This window comes from Pelodiscus sinensis, chromosome 2 (genome assembly GCF_052426305.1).
Source record: "Pelodiscus sinensis isolate ZL-2025 chromosome 2, ASM5242630v1, whole genome shotgun sequence".
Lineage (NCBI taxonomy): Eukaryota > Metazoa > Chordata > Testudines > Trionychidae > Pelodiscus > Pelodiscus sinensis.
Window position 1 is genome coordinate 51268653 of NC_143053.1, and position 14208 is coordinate 51282860.

The 14208-nt window shown below is 48.9% G+C and overlaps 1 long non-coding RNA gene across 1 annotated transcript; it reads left to right on the forward strand.

Moving 5' to 3' along the window:
- Nucleotides 1-259: 259 nt before the first annotated feature.
- LOC142827016 (uncharacterized) lies at nucleotides 260-13459 on the forward strand. The gene is made up of 3 exons (XR_012901356.2): nucleotides 260-1230; nucleotides 10561-10682; nucleotides 13126-13459. It is a non-coding gene; the product is annotated as an uncharacterized LOC142827016 (long non-coding RNA).
- The last annotated feature ends 749 nt before the right edge of the window (nucleotides 13460-14208 follow it).

Below are 14208 nucleotides of genomic sequence, written 5' to 3' on the forward strand. Positions count from 1 at the left end.
TGGTCCTCTGTTGGCTCGGGGCTGGGGTTGCTCCGGCCGCCTCCGCTCCCCCGGTGCCGGTCGCTTCTCTGCTCTCAGCCTTCCGTGTCTCACCATCCTCCGGGTCCCCTCTTCTCCTGGCTCACAGGAGCATGACGCCACCGGGGCTCTCCCCTGGGGAGCAGGTGCACTCCCTTTTCAAAGCCGGCACCCTCCTTCTGGATGACAGCGCATGCGCTCCCAGGCCATCCGGCATGGTCGCTGGGGGAATCCCAGCGCCAGCGCAAGCGGCGGCTGCCAAACAGGCGCTGCAGAGCCAGTTGCACGCTGTGGCGCTGGGCTTAAGTGCCACTCCAATGCGGAGTGCGGGGCTTACCCTTTCAGCCACCGCCACCCCGTCGCGGTGCCGCACACAGACAGCATGCAGCCATGCCTGCCTGTGCAACACAGCAGCTACTCCTGGGATAAGCACAACGAGCCAGACCTGTGAGCACGGCCCCCACGGAGCCCCTTGGCTGCTCCCAGCCCCTCTGCTGCCCCCGAGGCAAGCCCCCCACTGCAGCCACACACTTCCCTGGGCTACTTATCCGAGGGCTGGGGGGAGGGGAAGCAGCCCGCCTGGGCCTCTGGGCCACTGAGTCTTGCTGCCAGGACAGTACACTCCCCAGTAGCCCTGGCTGCGTCTCCAAGGAAATCAATTGATAGTAGTCTGAGATCCCACACTTGCTCCCATGCAATATGGGGATGTGTACTCAAACATGACTACAGCATCAATGGTGTGTGCTCACAGACAGTGACAAGAGTAGAAGCCATGTGCTTTACCTTGGGGAGGGAGTGTGCACAGTGCAGGCAGACGGACACAGCATGCTAAGTGGCTACGACACAGACAAAAGGGGTCGTCATTCACAGTGATGTCTCCCAAGGGTTACAATCCATGGAGGATCACTTCGCTCCGGGATTTTGAGCTAGTCTATGTGAACACACACAAGGGACCGATTGGGCCCAAGACACAGTTGTGTGGTGTAACACGGGGCTCAGGGAGGTAGGCATTGGGCTCAGGGACTCTGTGGGCAGGGCTGACTGGCTGCCTCGCTGTTTTCTGTGTTCTCTGCACTGGGACCAGCTGGGAGTGAGGAACCCTCCAGTCCTGCAGCGGCGGCACTGACGATCCAGGCACCAGTCCGGCAGGCCAGGCAGCGGGACCAGCTCCTCCAGCATCATGTCCAGGCTGTGGAGCAGATGGAGGATGAGGTCAGCGGGCTGACATGAAGTGGCAGCACCAGGCATGGGGCCAGTTCCTCCAGTGCTGTGACTGCATGTGCGACACCGTCTCCGCCCTCATGTCGCACGCTGGCCATGCCGTGCACTATGGTGTGGCCTTGCCCCACCCTCCTACCCTCACTGCCGTGCCCATGCCCCCTCCTGCTGCCCCTCCTGCTGTGGCCATTTCTCCACCCCACCCCCGCTGCACCCTGTCCTGCCCACCTCCCCATGCTGCCTGCTGCAACCCGGGCTAAAGGGCGCCGAGGCCTCCACACCCACAGATGCACTGGGAGGAGCCATCCCTCCCAGCAATAACTCCCCCTCCCAGTTCACAACCCCTTCCTCCTCCCCCTCCCAGTTCAGAGTCCCCTCCCACTACCCACCCTTCTTCCCTATGTAAATATGGTTTATTCTTGGTTAAACAGAAAACAGTTGTGTTTATTGGGAGATGAGGGAAGCAGAGGAGGAAAGGGTTGGGGATGGGAGGGAGATGTGGATGCCAGGCAGAAGCGACCTACTGTGGGACCTGGGAGAACATCTCCCTGAGGGCCTCTCAGATGCGCATCCCGTTGCGGTGCGCCTGCCGGATGGCGGCTGTCCGGGGCTGTTTGAGTGCTTGGCCCTCACCTGCCATCCACCTCAGGAGGACTGATTGACTGCTGCCCCGGGGGGCCGTGCACTAAGGGGGTTGAGCAGCCTCAGACAGGGGTACATTCACACCCCCAGACAACCCCTTTTCACCTTCTTGGCTACCTGCTGCTTGCCAAGGCAGCTTGCAGGAGCTCAGCCCAGCTGGGAGCCACTGCAGCTGAGCTCCTCAGCTGGCTGGCTTCTTGGTGCCGGATTGCAGCACTTGGGGTCAAAAGCTTACTTTCACCTCGTGTCTCAAGAGAAAAATAGAGGACATAAAGGCGTCCTGTTTCATATCAATAGAGGACAGAATAGCAAAAAACAGGATTGTCCTCTACACAGGAGGATGAATGGTCACCCTATGTTTGCTCCTTGTTTTGAGAATATGACCTTCTGGTTCGAAAATAGGCCTATTGTGCTTTCTGTCTGGTGAACAGGCAGTTTTTGCTCTTCTTGAGAAGTGAGTGGTGGCAAGGGAGTAGCTGTTGTTTTTGGCTAAAATCTGATGGATTGACTCACCTATTTAAATTTCTGCTGTAGATTTCAGAGAGAAGCTTGTAGAGCAGGTTTTCCTGACTAGTGTCTCAAACAATACACCATGTCACTTCTGGTTGCTTAGGTTAAATGCTCCAGCAGTCTTAAGCAATAAAAGCAACTCATAAGCACTTTTAACTACAATAATCTGTTTGATCTTGCCCCATAAGCCTTGAGGTGCATTTAGTGAAGCAGCTGACTCATTGTTAAAGTGGGGTGAATAGTGCAAAACATTTTCTACAACTACCTGCTCGCATTTTTAAAAAGAACTGGTTTCAATCCATTCATCTGAAGAAGTGGGTTGTGCCCACAAAAACTCATGATACCCTTTACATTTTCTTGTTAGTCTATAAGGTGCTGCAGAACTATTCATTGTTTAAGTTTTTGATCTGCTCCTGGTTATTCCGCAGGAGCAAAAAGAGGCACATCGTTAAAGAATATACAACCTCATCCAACCCAGGCCATGAAAAAACCCTAATTTTAAGAAAAATAGGGCCTTTAATACTCAAACCATTATTGTTAGTCATACCATTTTCCCTCTTATATAGTCATGCTGAGCAAAACATCCTTGTACACTACAATGTCCTTGAACGAGGATTTCAATATGTATGCTAAAATATGCTACCTTGTCTGCAACTTGACCAAAAGTCATATGTATATTCTGTGTTTACCAGGGACTGGATCAATACAAGTGCAGATGAAAACCAGACACTATTAAGGTGATTGATTTACATTGATCCTACTCCAGCAATCATCCTTGGTTTGGTCTAGGAGGCACAGAACTTTTGAGTTTTAATGTAGAGATAATGTTTTCAATTTAAAATCAATGTCAACCAAACTAATATATCTTATTCCCTATCTTCCTTCAGCTCTGCTCCTTTGAAAATAGTCAGCCATGGACCATAGCAGGCTGTGATACCTTGAGTATTCCCTAGAATCTTTATGTACATTCAGCAACACGATATCCTAGAACAAATATTTTAAATATTCATACAATCTGTAAGTGCTGAGACAAATGAAAATACCCGGTAACTAATACAAAAGCTGAGTAAAAGTGGTGATGTGACTCTTCCCCTCTCCCCGAGTCACAGTAATTCTGTACCCACTCCCATCACAAACATGTCCAGTGATTTCCACTGAAGTATTGCACAGAGTGGCATTTAACTATGCAGATGTAATACAATAGCTCAGAGGTTTGCTTGGGCCTGATTTTTAACCCTGAACAGGACCCAAGAACATCTGACCTGACCCCTGGAGGGTCAAACACCTGACTCTTCACCTGAATTTGAGCCAGTGCTGCCCGTCTGCAGGGTTGGCATGGCAAGGGCTGCATGCCCTGCTCCTGCCATGCCCTGTGATGTGGTGTGTGCTGCACAGTGCATGCCTCTGCATGTTAACTCTGCAGCACTTATGCTGCAGCAAGGTGGCAGTGGCCATCAGGCCAACATCATTGACAGGGGAAAGGTATCAGAAGTGACTTTGAGGCTCATGGCAATTGGGACAAATTACAGCATGGTTTTACAAAAGGTAGATCATGCCAAACCAACCTGATCTCCTTCTTTGAGAAAGTAACAGATTTTTTAGATAAAGGAAATGCAGTGGATCTAATCTACCTTGACTTTAGTAAGGCATTTGATAAAGTACCACATGGGGAATTATTGGTTAAATTGGAAAAGATAGGGATTAATATGAAAGTTGAGAGGTGGATAAGCGACTGGTTAAAGGGGAGACTACAGCGGGTCATATTGAAAGGCGAACTGTCAGGTTGGAGGAAGGTTACTAGCGGAGTTCCTCAGGGATCAGTTTTGGGGCCAATTTTATTTAATCTTTTTATTGCTGATCTTGGCACCAAAAGTGGAAGTGTCCTAATAAAATTTGCAGATGACACAAAGTAGGGAGCTATTGCCAATTCAGAAAAGGATCGGGATATCCTACAGGAAGATCTGGATGATCTTGTAAATTGGAGTGATAGCAATAGGATGAAATTTAATAGTGAGAAGTGTAAGGTTATGCATTTAGGGATTAATAACAAGAATTTTAGTTATAAGCTGGGGATACATCAGTTGGAAGTAACGGAGGAGGAGAAGGACCTCGGAGTCCTGGTTGATTATAGAATGACTATGAGCCGCCATTGTGACATGGAAGTGAAAAAGGCTAATACGATCTTGGGATGTATTAAGCGAAGTATTATCAGTAGGGATAAGGAGGTGTTAGTGCCATTATACAAGGCATTGGTGAGACCCCATTTGGAATACTGTGTGCAGTTCTGGTCTTCCATGTTTAAGAAGGATGAATTCAAACTGGAACAGGTACAAAGAAGGGCCACTAGGATGATCTGAGGAATGGAAAACCTGTCTTATGAAAGGAGACTCAAGGAGCTTGGCTTGTTTACTTTAACCAAAAGAAGGCTGAGGTGGGACATGATTGCATTTTTAAATATATTAGAGGGATAAATACCAGGGAGGGAGAGGAATTATTTAAGTTTAATACCAATGTGGACACAAGAACAAATGGATATAAGCTGGCTAGTAGGAAGTTTAGACTTGAGATTAGACGAAGGTTTCTAACCATTAGAGGAGTGAGGTTCTGGAATGGCCTTCCAAGGGAAGTAGTGGGGGCAAAAGATCTGTCTGGTTTCAAGATTAAACTAGATGGGTTTATGAAGGGGATGGTTTGAGATAACATGATCTTGGTAACTAATTGACCATTCATTATCAGTGGGAAATAGGTCAATGGAGGGATGATAGGAGTTACTATAGAGAACTTTCTGGGTGTCTGGCTGATGAGTCTTGCCCACGTGCTCAGGGTTTAGCTGATCACCATATTTGGGGTCGGGAAGGAATTTTCCTCCAGGGTAGATTGGCAGAGGCCCTGGAGGTTTTTTGCCTTCCTCTGTAGCATGGGGTACAGATCACAGCTGGAGGATTCTCTGCATCTTGGGGTCTTCAAAGTATTTGAAGGCTTCAATATCTGAGATATAGGTGAGAGGATTATTCTAGGACGGGTGGGCGAGATTTTGTGGCCTGCACTGTGTAGGGGGTCAGACTAGATGATCATAATAGTCCCTTCTGACCTTAAAGTCTATGAGTCTCTGAGACTTGACCCCAAAAGGGGATTGTGTTGCAGGGTTCAGCAATGGCTGTCAGACCATAGCCTGCATTCAGATCCTTATGAATGGTTTAAGACTGGGCATTTAATAAATATTGTAAAAAGTAAAACTCAAACTCAGCTATGAATCCCCTAGTCCCTGTTGGCAATTCTGTGTTATGTCTCACATCTGTCTAAACATCCTACCAGAGAAAAGGCACAATATGTTCAAGCCTGGCCAGGTTGCAGATTTACATCCAAAATATTTTCCTCCATCATAAAAATAAGTCTATAAACAATGAATACTGACCTCACCCCAAATGCAGTGGTGAGAATATTGCATTGTTAAAGAGAAGGGGCTTGTCTGATAAAGAGACTCTATTATTATTTGTATTCTAGTCAGGGGAGCTATTTGTGGGGTAGAAGGGCTGTAGTGGGGGGGGGGGGTCTACTCACATTAGCCCTAGATAGAGCTCATAATTGCAACACAGCCTGAGTGTGGTATGTGATAAATTTGGGAGGAGCACAACCTTTGCTAGGCTCCCCACCTCCACTGCTCCTCCAGGCCATGACACTTGGGGATGGAGTGAAGCATGGATGTTGAAGAGTTGGGCAGGAACAGGAAGAGGTGGGGCAGGAGAAGGGCCTGAGGCAGAGGGGAGTTGCCCCAGCACTTCCCTGGTGGTACGGGGAGGAGTCACATGGGGGAGGGGAAGTGATGTGGCCAGTGCCTCCACCTTTATCCTTCCTAACCAAAGGTATGTCTACATTGCGGAGGTTTTTGAGATACCGGAAGTACCCTGAAATAGCTATTCTGTGTCTACTGAACCAGCCTGTTATTTCAAAATGAGGAGTAATGGTAGTTTGAATTAGGATCTTTAATTCGAACTACTTACTCCGAGCCGCGTGTAGCCGCGGGCATGGAGTTCGGACTAAGGGGGATTTAAAAATGGCGGCGCCCGGGAACATGCAAATGAAGCCCGGGATATTTAAGTGGTGCGCCCCTCAGCAGGGCCACCGCGGAGGGAGTGGGGGGTGACCTAAACTGCCCTGCCTCCTGGCCGTGTATGTCACTGCCCTGCCCCTCCTCCCCCGCAGCGGCCCGGCTGAGCTCGCAACACTCAGCCGAGCCACCATGGAGGGAGGGGAAGGGGGCAGGGTGGTGATGTACACAGCCAGGGGGCGGGGCCGTGTACGTCACCGCCCCCCTTCCCCTCATGTTGTGGCACTCAGCTGAGTGCTGCACCCCTCAGCCGGACCACTGGGGGAGCCAGGTTGCACCCACTGCTGCACCCCTCAGCCGGACCACTGGGGGAGCAAGGGGCTGTTTGGGCTCCCCCCAGATGGAAGGGGAAGGGAGGGCAGTGAAGTACACGTCCCCGGCACCAGCCGTGTACATCAGCGACCCGCCCACCTCCTTCGCGGCAGCCCGGCTGAGCAGGCAGCACTCAGCCAAGTGCCATGGTGGGAGGGAAGGGGAAGGAGGGCGGGGAGCGAGAGGCAAGAGGAGGAGGAGAAGAGAAAGGGAGAATGAGAGGCAGGAAGGGGAGAAGAGAAAGAAAGAGGAGAGAGAGGCAGGAGGTGGAGGAAAGCTGGGGGGGGCAGTAGGAAGAGAGAGAGAGCGCGAGAGAGCTCAGGAGAGAAGACCTGAAAATCTCGTTTTATGACGGGCTAATTGGCTAGTTGTGGATAGTTGTCTTAAAATATTTGCTCTATGTCTACTGACAATCAAAAAACCTAACAGAATATTGGGGCTCGTTAGGAAAGGGATACATAATAATACAGAAAATACTTTATTACCTCTATATAAGTCCATGGTATGACCACATATTGAGTACAGATTTGATCACCCCACCTCAAAATATATATATTGGATTTGAAAAAAGGTACAGAGAAGGGCAACAGACATTATTAGGAATACTGAACACATTCCATACGAGGAGAGATAATAAGACTGGGACTTTGCAGTTAGAAAAAGAGGTGATTAAGGGGGAGTGTGACGGGGCACTCCCGCCCCGCACTCAGGGTGCTTGGGGGTGCGCCGGGCGGACATGCGGGGTGGCGGGGAGCCCGTATGGCCCCAGCACGGCGGGCCGCGCGGACGCGTCAGGGCCCGGCGCGGGGAGCGCCGGGAGGCAAAGGGCGCCAAGAAACGAGGCCCAGGAGGGAGGGGCCGGAGAGGTGCGGGCCGATGAGGTCACGGGGGAAGAGAGGCGCTGTGTCGCCACGGAGGAAGTGACGGACGGGGGGAGCGGAGCCGGCAGGAGATTTAAACCCGGGGCTGGCACTATGAAGGGAGAGGAGAACGGAGCAGGAGGGAGGAACGAGAAGGGAGAGGTGAGGCCGGGTAACGGGGCAGGGGCGAGCCCTTAAGGACTGGCAGAGTAGGAAGCCGCCCAGGGCGGGGTCGTGGAGCCCGTGAGCGGGTGTGTTTTGAGGCACTTCCCCCATCCGCTAGGGAGGGACCGTGAGTCCCTGCGTTCAGGGCCCTGGGCCGGGGTTCAGAGGGGGTGGGCCCGAACCCCCCTACTCCGCTGGCCGACGCATCCATTTCGGGCGTGCATACTCCAGAGAGCGGGAAAAAGGGACACAGGGCGGGTTTCGGTGGCGGTCTTGTACTGGTTACGGCGGGACTGGCCCGCACGTTTAATAAACTGGGGGGGCCGTTGGCCGGGTCGGTGACGAACGGTGTCTGACTTGTTTACAGGGAGATATGACAGATCTATAAAATGATGAATGATGTGCAAAAACTCTATAAGGAAGTGCTATTTACTCCTTCAAATAACACAAGAACTTAGTCACTCAATGAAATCAATAGGCAGCTGATTTAAACCCAAAAAAAAAAAAAAGGATTTCTTCACAGTCAATCTGTGGAATTCTTTGCCAGAGGAAGTTGTGAAGGCCAAGACTAACAAGGTTCAAATCACTGGGCCCTGGAGTAACTTCCTCCTTTGTCCCTCCCTGTCTGCAGGCCTGTGTGATGGGATGAATCACTCAGTGATTGCCTATTGTGTTCATTCCTTCTGAAGCACCTGGCATTTGCTCCTGACAGAAGACAGGATACTGGGCTAGATGGACCTTTGCTCAGATCCAGTCTCAGATCCAGTATGGACGATCTCACGTTATATAGAACCCAGATGTATCTGCCTTTTCTGTAACCCAGTAGAGCTCACTCTCCTCCCAGAGCTGAGATAGAGACTGTCTGAACTCCTGGGTTCTCTCTCTTCCTCTCCATGGAGTTAGTAACAAAGTACAAATATATATATTAAAATTCTAAAATTAACAGTATACCCTAAACAACCTGCCACAAGATGTCAGAACATGTTATGAGAGCTGAGAGGGTCTACTATTTGTCCTATATAGGCACGAGGTACAGGGCTCTTATCAGCTATCTGCTACGTTATCTGCCAGAAAACTAGAGTTTTCAAGTGATTAAATAGCCCCTGGAATCCTGGTTAAAATTTCATTCCCCCCCAAAATTTGCACCCTTAAGCTTAGTAGCTCCAGTCATGGATCTTGTTCTGGGAGGTCATCTACAAATGTAGAGCAAAAGGTAACCCTGTCCCCAAGAGCTCAGACTCTAAGGGTATGTCTACACTGCCACCCTAGTTCGAACTAGGGTGGCTAATGTAGGCATTCGAATTTGCAAATGAAGCCCGGGATTTAAATATCCTGGGCTTCATTTGCATCTTGCCAGGCGCCGCCATTTTTAAATCCCCATTAGTGCAGACTCCGTGCCCGCGGCTACACACGGCATGGAGTAGGTAGTTCGAATTAGGCTCCGATGCAAATGAAGCCTGGGATATTTAAATCCCGGGCTTCATTTGAAACTTCGAATGCCTACATTAGCCACCCTAGTTCGAACTAGGATGGCAGTGTAGACACACCCTAAGTCAGTGATGTTACACCAGGACTATGTTTGGCCATTTGTGTCTTGGAGGAGTTCAAAGAGCAGCTCAGAAAATACCAGGTTCAACTACTCAAAGATGTGCTTATCCTTGTGTTATGTTTATGAAAATAGACCTGACAGTGGTGGGACAAGGAATAACCATAAACTCCCTAGAAATATCAGAAAAGTGAAAAAATTCCTCTGACAAAGAAGCTGCACAGAGAGACTGAAGCCACATTCACGCACATCTTATTCAAAATAGAACTGCACATACATTGTGGTGGTTGAGGGAAGGCAGCTGAGATCAGTGGCAGTTGTCAGGTATGAGTCATCCCATTACAGGACAGGAGGAGTGAGCAATATGTTCCCAGCAATGTGCTTACTGGAGTAAAAAATGCAGTCATCTCAACCTATTTACATGAAACTCACTCCTACTGTGGCTATGGCTTCTAAGGAAAATATGGCTGAATCCATAGTGGCACTCAGATGCTCCTGTTTTTTGCCATATTTGCAATGGTAACAAAAGTATCTGTATGCATGTTTAAATGTCTATGGGACAGATTTTGCTCCTGCATAAATCCAGATTGAGAGCAAAAGCTGGCTCTACCCTTTTAAAATAAGAGACTTGTTACGCTTTACATTTAGCCAAGAATATTTAATAAAGATTGAATTACTAGAAGAGAAAAGACTGTGATTGGAGTACAGGCTCACTGGAAAACTTGTTCCTATTGTATCAGATTCATGCTGGGTCTAAATCTCTCAAGAGTGGCCGGAAATCCAGATAGAACTAAGAACCACAGCAGAGACACAGGGCATGACCATGCCAGCTGTACTCAGCATGTGAGTGCTGGAACTGGCTCCAGAAAGCAAGCCGCTTATGGCTTCATATACAAGGTGAACTTACATATCCACAAGCACCACTGTGAAGCAACAGCTGACATATCTGTAGCTGCAGTTCAATCAACCAGCAATTACTCTGCCCCCATGGTCTCATGATGTCAGCTGAATTGCAAGACTTCTAGTATGTCTGATATGGGATGAAGCACTCAGATAATCCTAGAGCATGTTTGTCTTGTGTGTCATTAGCCCAAATGAAAATGTAGGATTCAATTTGCTTTAGATGACTTAGGAAGTAGCGAAGAAGATGGTTTTCTACCACAATGGGTCTCTCCCTGCAGCTTCTGGAGAATGCCCTGCATAGACATATCCTCTGCCTGAATGAACAGTGGATTTGCTGAAGATGGAGCTCCTTGAAATGTGACATTCAGGAGACACCTGGGAGGGACACAAGAAAACTACGGTAAGTTACTGAGCAGCTGGGAGTGGTTTGGTTTGTAAAAATGCTGGCATGTGGTATTCCGCAGTGCTTTTGGTTATCAGGTCAGAGATTCCACTTTAGAGCACTCTTGTGTTTGGGACTGCACGGTGCCTTGGGGCTCCTCACATATGCTAACGCTTTTAGGATCAGGCCCTAAAAAAGCAGTGTTGGAGCTCTTTCAGGCACTTCTGGCCCAACATTTTCTAAATAACTTTGCCTAAAAACTACTCTTTGTGGATGAACCCCTGACATTGTTGCTCTGCAAAACTTCCAGGTCAAGTTAAGGTAGTGGGATTTGATACTATGACTTTCTTTAAATTTTTTGTTAAAATTTAGACCAAATGTCAACTTTGTTTAAAGAAATATGGCTGTGACTTGCTACCTTGAACCACTGTCAGCAGTGGAGTAAGCTGCTGGGCACCACTGCTGCTAGAGCAAGCGGCTCACTGGATGTGTATTACTGGGCTCTGCTGCCAGGAGAGAGGGCGACCACTTGTATTCTTATCACTAGGTGCTACTGCTGCCAGAGAGAAGGTGGCACCTGGGACAGTTACTACTAGGCACTACCCCTCCAGAGAAAGGGTGACTCCTCATACCCCACTTCAGAGTTGCCCCCATTACCAAAACCATCCAGATACTGCCCTTGCCATTCATGAGAAAGTAACCAACTCTTAGAAATTCATCCAAAGTGTAACACGACTAATTCTACTGTGTCTATAATGGGAATGAACTGGGCCCACCGATGAGACCACGGAGGTGTTTTTATGTTCTGTATTCTACTTACCCTGCGGGAGTCAGTCAAACAGTAAGGATCTTAATGGTAAATCCTCTAGGGCCAGTCTGTCTGGCCCAAATGCATGTATCGCGGTCAATGGGATTAGAGGTAGAGGGCCTGTGTTCCCTGACGAGACTGGGATGCCAGTGGAACAGGGAGTCTGGGGAGCTGGGATGGAAGCAGCTCAGACCCATGGACAGAGCAGAGCACAGGGTTTAATGAAGTTCCACTTGTTCCCCTAAACTTGGACTCGGCCTCACTCTTTGCAAGTGAAACAGGGTGGTAGTGTCTGAGCTGTGAGTTCTCTGCAGATGGCAGCGTGAGGCCTGATCTCCCCCCCCCCCAACTCAGTCTGATCTGCCCTGCTTCTCTCCCTCCCCCCCCCCCCCCAACACCCTGGAGTTTGAAGACCCAAACAGGGAAAGGAGGAGTTTGAGCTGTACACAGACCTAGTCAGGTGGAAGGACACCAACAGCATGAAAGTAAAACTGTTGTTTTACTTTACTCTGGATCAACACTGCCCCAAGCCTAGCAGCAATCCTGCAAGCCATGGGAACCGATTGCTCCCCCAAGCAGAACAAAACTGTGGAGTGACACCAGTTTTTCACTACAGACCCATTGGCAGAGGAGGGGCTAGACCCCTGTGTTACAGCTTTGCACACAGTAGATGCTCCATGCAATTTTTGGGCCTTGACAGACTCCCTGATTCCAGATATCTACAGCACTTAGGTCACTGCCTGTGGAAGCAGCTGCTCCGGGAAGGTGATCTAATGCTGGACAGATGCTTAAGTGTGGGGCATTCAGCAGAAGCCTTGAAAGTGAATGAAAGCCCTAGGAGGCTAAAGTCAAGTGTCTGGGACAATCCACTGTTCAGGAGAGGAGCAGCAGACATATGGGAGGTGGGAATCTCAGACTAGGGGTGCAGCATGACCAAACAAGGGGAGAACCAGAGTATATAAGGCTCAAAGGACCACACACAGCTCTGTGGCACTTGATATAGTTAATAATCCCACAGCGCTACCAGGAGGCCATAGAGGGACACAGCCAGGGAGCACTGTGGACAGTAGGGCACAATTGGAAGCACTGCCCGAGAGACCCAGAGTGACTGTACCTGCAGCCCTCTGATTGCCCTAGCACCCTATTTAACCCCAGGAAATTGTCTGGGCAGCCAGAGAGTCTTTGGTCTGGGACAATGCCAAACTTTGCTTGGTCGCCTGATCCCTGGTGTCTGACTCCAGCTAGGATCTCATCCTAGCTCATGCTTATTGGACTCAGTTCTAATGATTTCTTTGCCCCCTGCTCACAGACTCCTGTCTCTGAGGTGCAGACCCCAGCCCAGCTGTGTCTGCTAACCCTGACTACCAGTCTTCATCCCTTACAGAGTGTAACCTAACTGTGGCCGGCAGGGAACTGTGATTCACAGACACTGGGGATGTGATTTGTGAGCAGCCCAAGTGGGTGTTCCTTCAGCAAGGCATTGTAAGGTGCCAAGTTTGCAGGAATGGGTGACACAGCTGCTCTCATTAGTCCAGATTTTACACTTGTATATCGTACAAGGCAGTCAGAGACAGGCCAGCTCCAGTGGCTATGCAAGGGGTACAGCACTTCATAGGAATGAGGGATTAATTTTCTGTCCAAACCTGGCTGCAGGCGATGAACCCACACATCAGTCTAAGAAGCAAGATGTTGAGTGGGACTGGTCAGAAGATCCTCCACAGCAAGTATTTGACATGCTGCAATCAATAACAGATGCCTCTGTCCTGAAGTACTACCAACCAAGGGAGCTATTGATTTTCTACTGTGTTGCATTTGAGACACGGCCTTCCCTACAGGAGGTGGGGGAGCCCAGGACAATCACACCTGTACTTCAGGCTAAGCTATCTGCTCACCTATTCCTGCCCCTGTTCCACACTTGCCTCGCTCTATCCAGCCTCTGCCCCTTCTATATGTAATGCCAACAGGCAGAGCCAAACCTGGGGTCTCTGGAGCATGCTCCATGAGTCCCTACCACATGAGCTGAAAGTCAGCACACACATTCTTTCTATAAGTGGGCTAAGTGCAACTACATGGGACAGTGAACCCCACCCATTAGATGCATGGGTTACATATACCCTGCCCCCTCCCAGCCCCAAGCCACCCCGCCACCCAAGGGACATGACATGATCTGGGGGATTATCAAGGGGCCTGGCTCCAGAAGCAGGTCTCCCCCAGCACTGGCACAGAGTTGAGATAACAGTCCCCCAGCAGAGTAACAAAGACACTGATAATAGCTCTGGGAGGGTTCTGCTACAAGGACTTGAGAGCATCCAGGAGCATAGCCCTCAAAAGGAACCAAAACCCCAAATAAATCTATCTTACTCTACAAAAGTTTTACACAGAGCAAGTTCACTCTTTTTATCAGTGAAAGAGACATATGCACAGCTATTAATAATAACATATTTTTACAATTATTTACATGGGGCTTCATAATAAACAGAAGTGTTTGTATTAAGTAAAAGAAGTAGGATTTAAGTGTTTGCAAATGAAAACAGATCAAAGCACATTACTAAGCCAAAATAATCAAAACACACCAGTTAAGCCTAATACACTATTTTGAAATGATACAAAATACAAAATGATACAGGCACACAAATAGAATATACATATTCAAAGCACTCTTGAATGATAGGCTATTTGACTTATTTTGAATCAATCATATTTAAGTTACACATATTCATTGTCAAAAATATATTT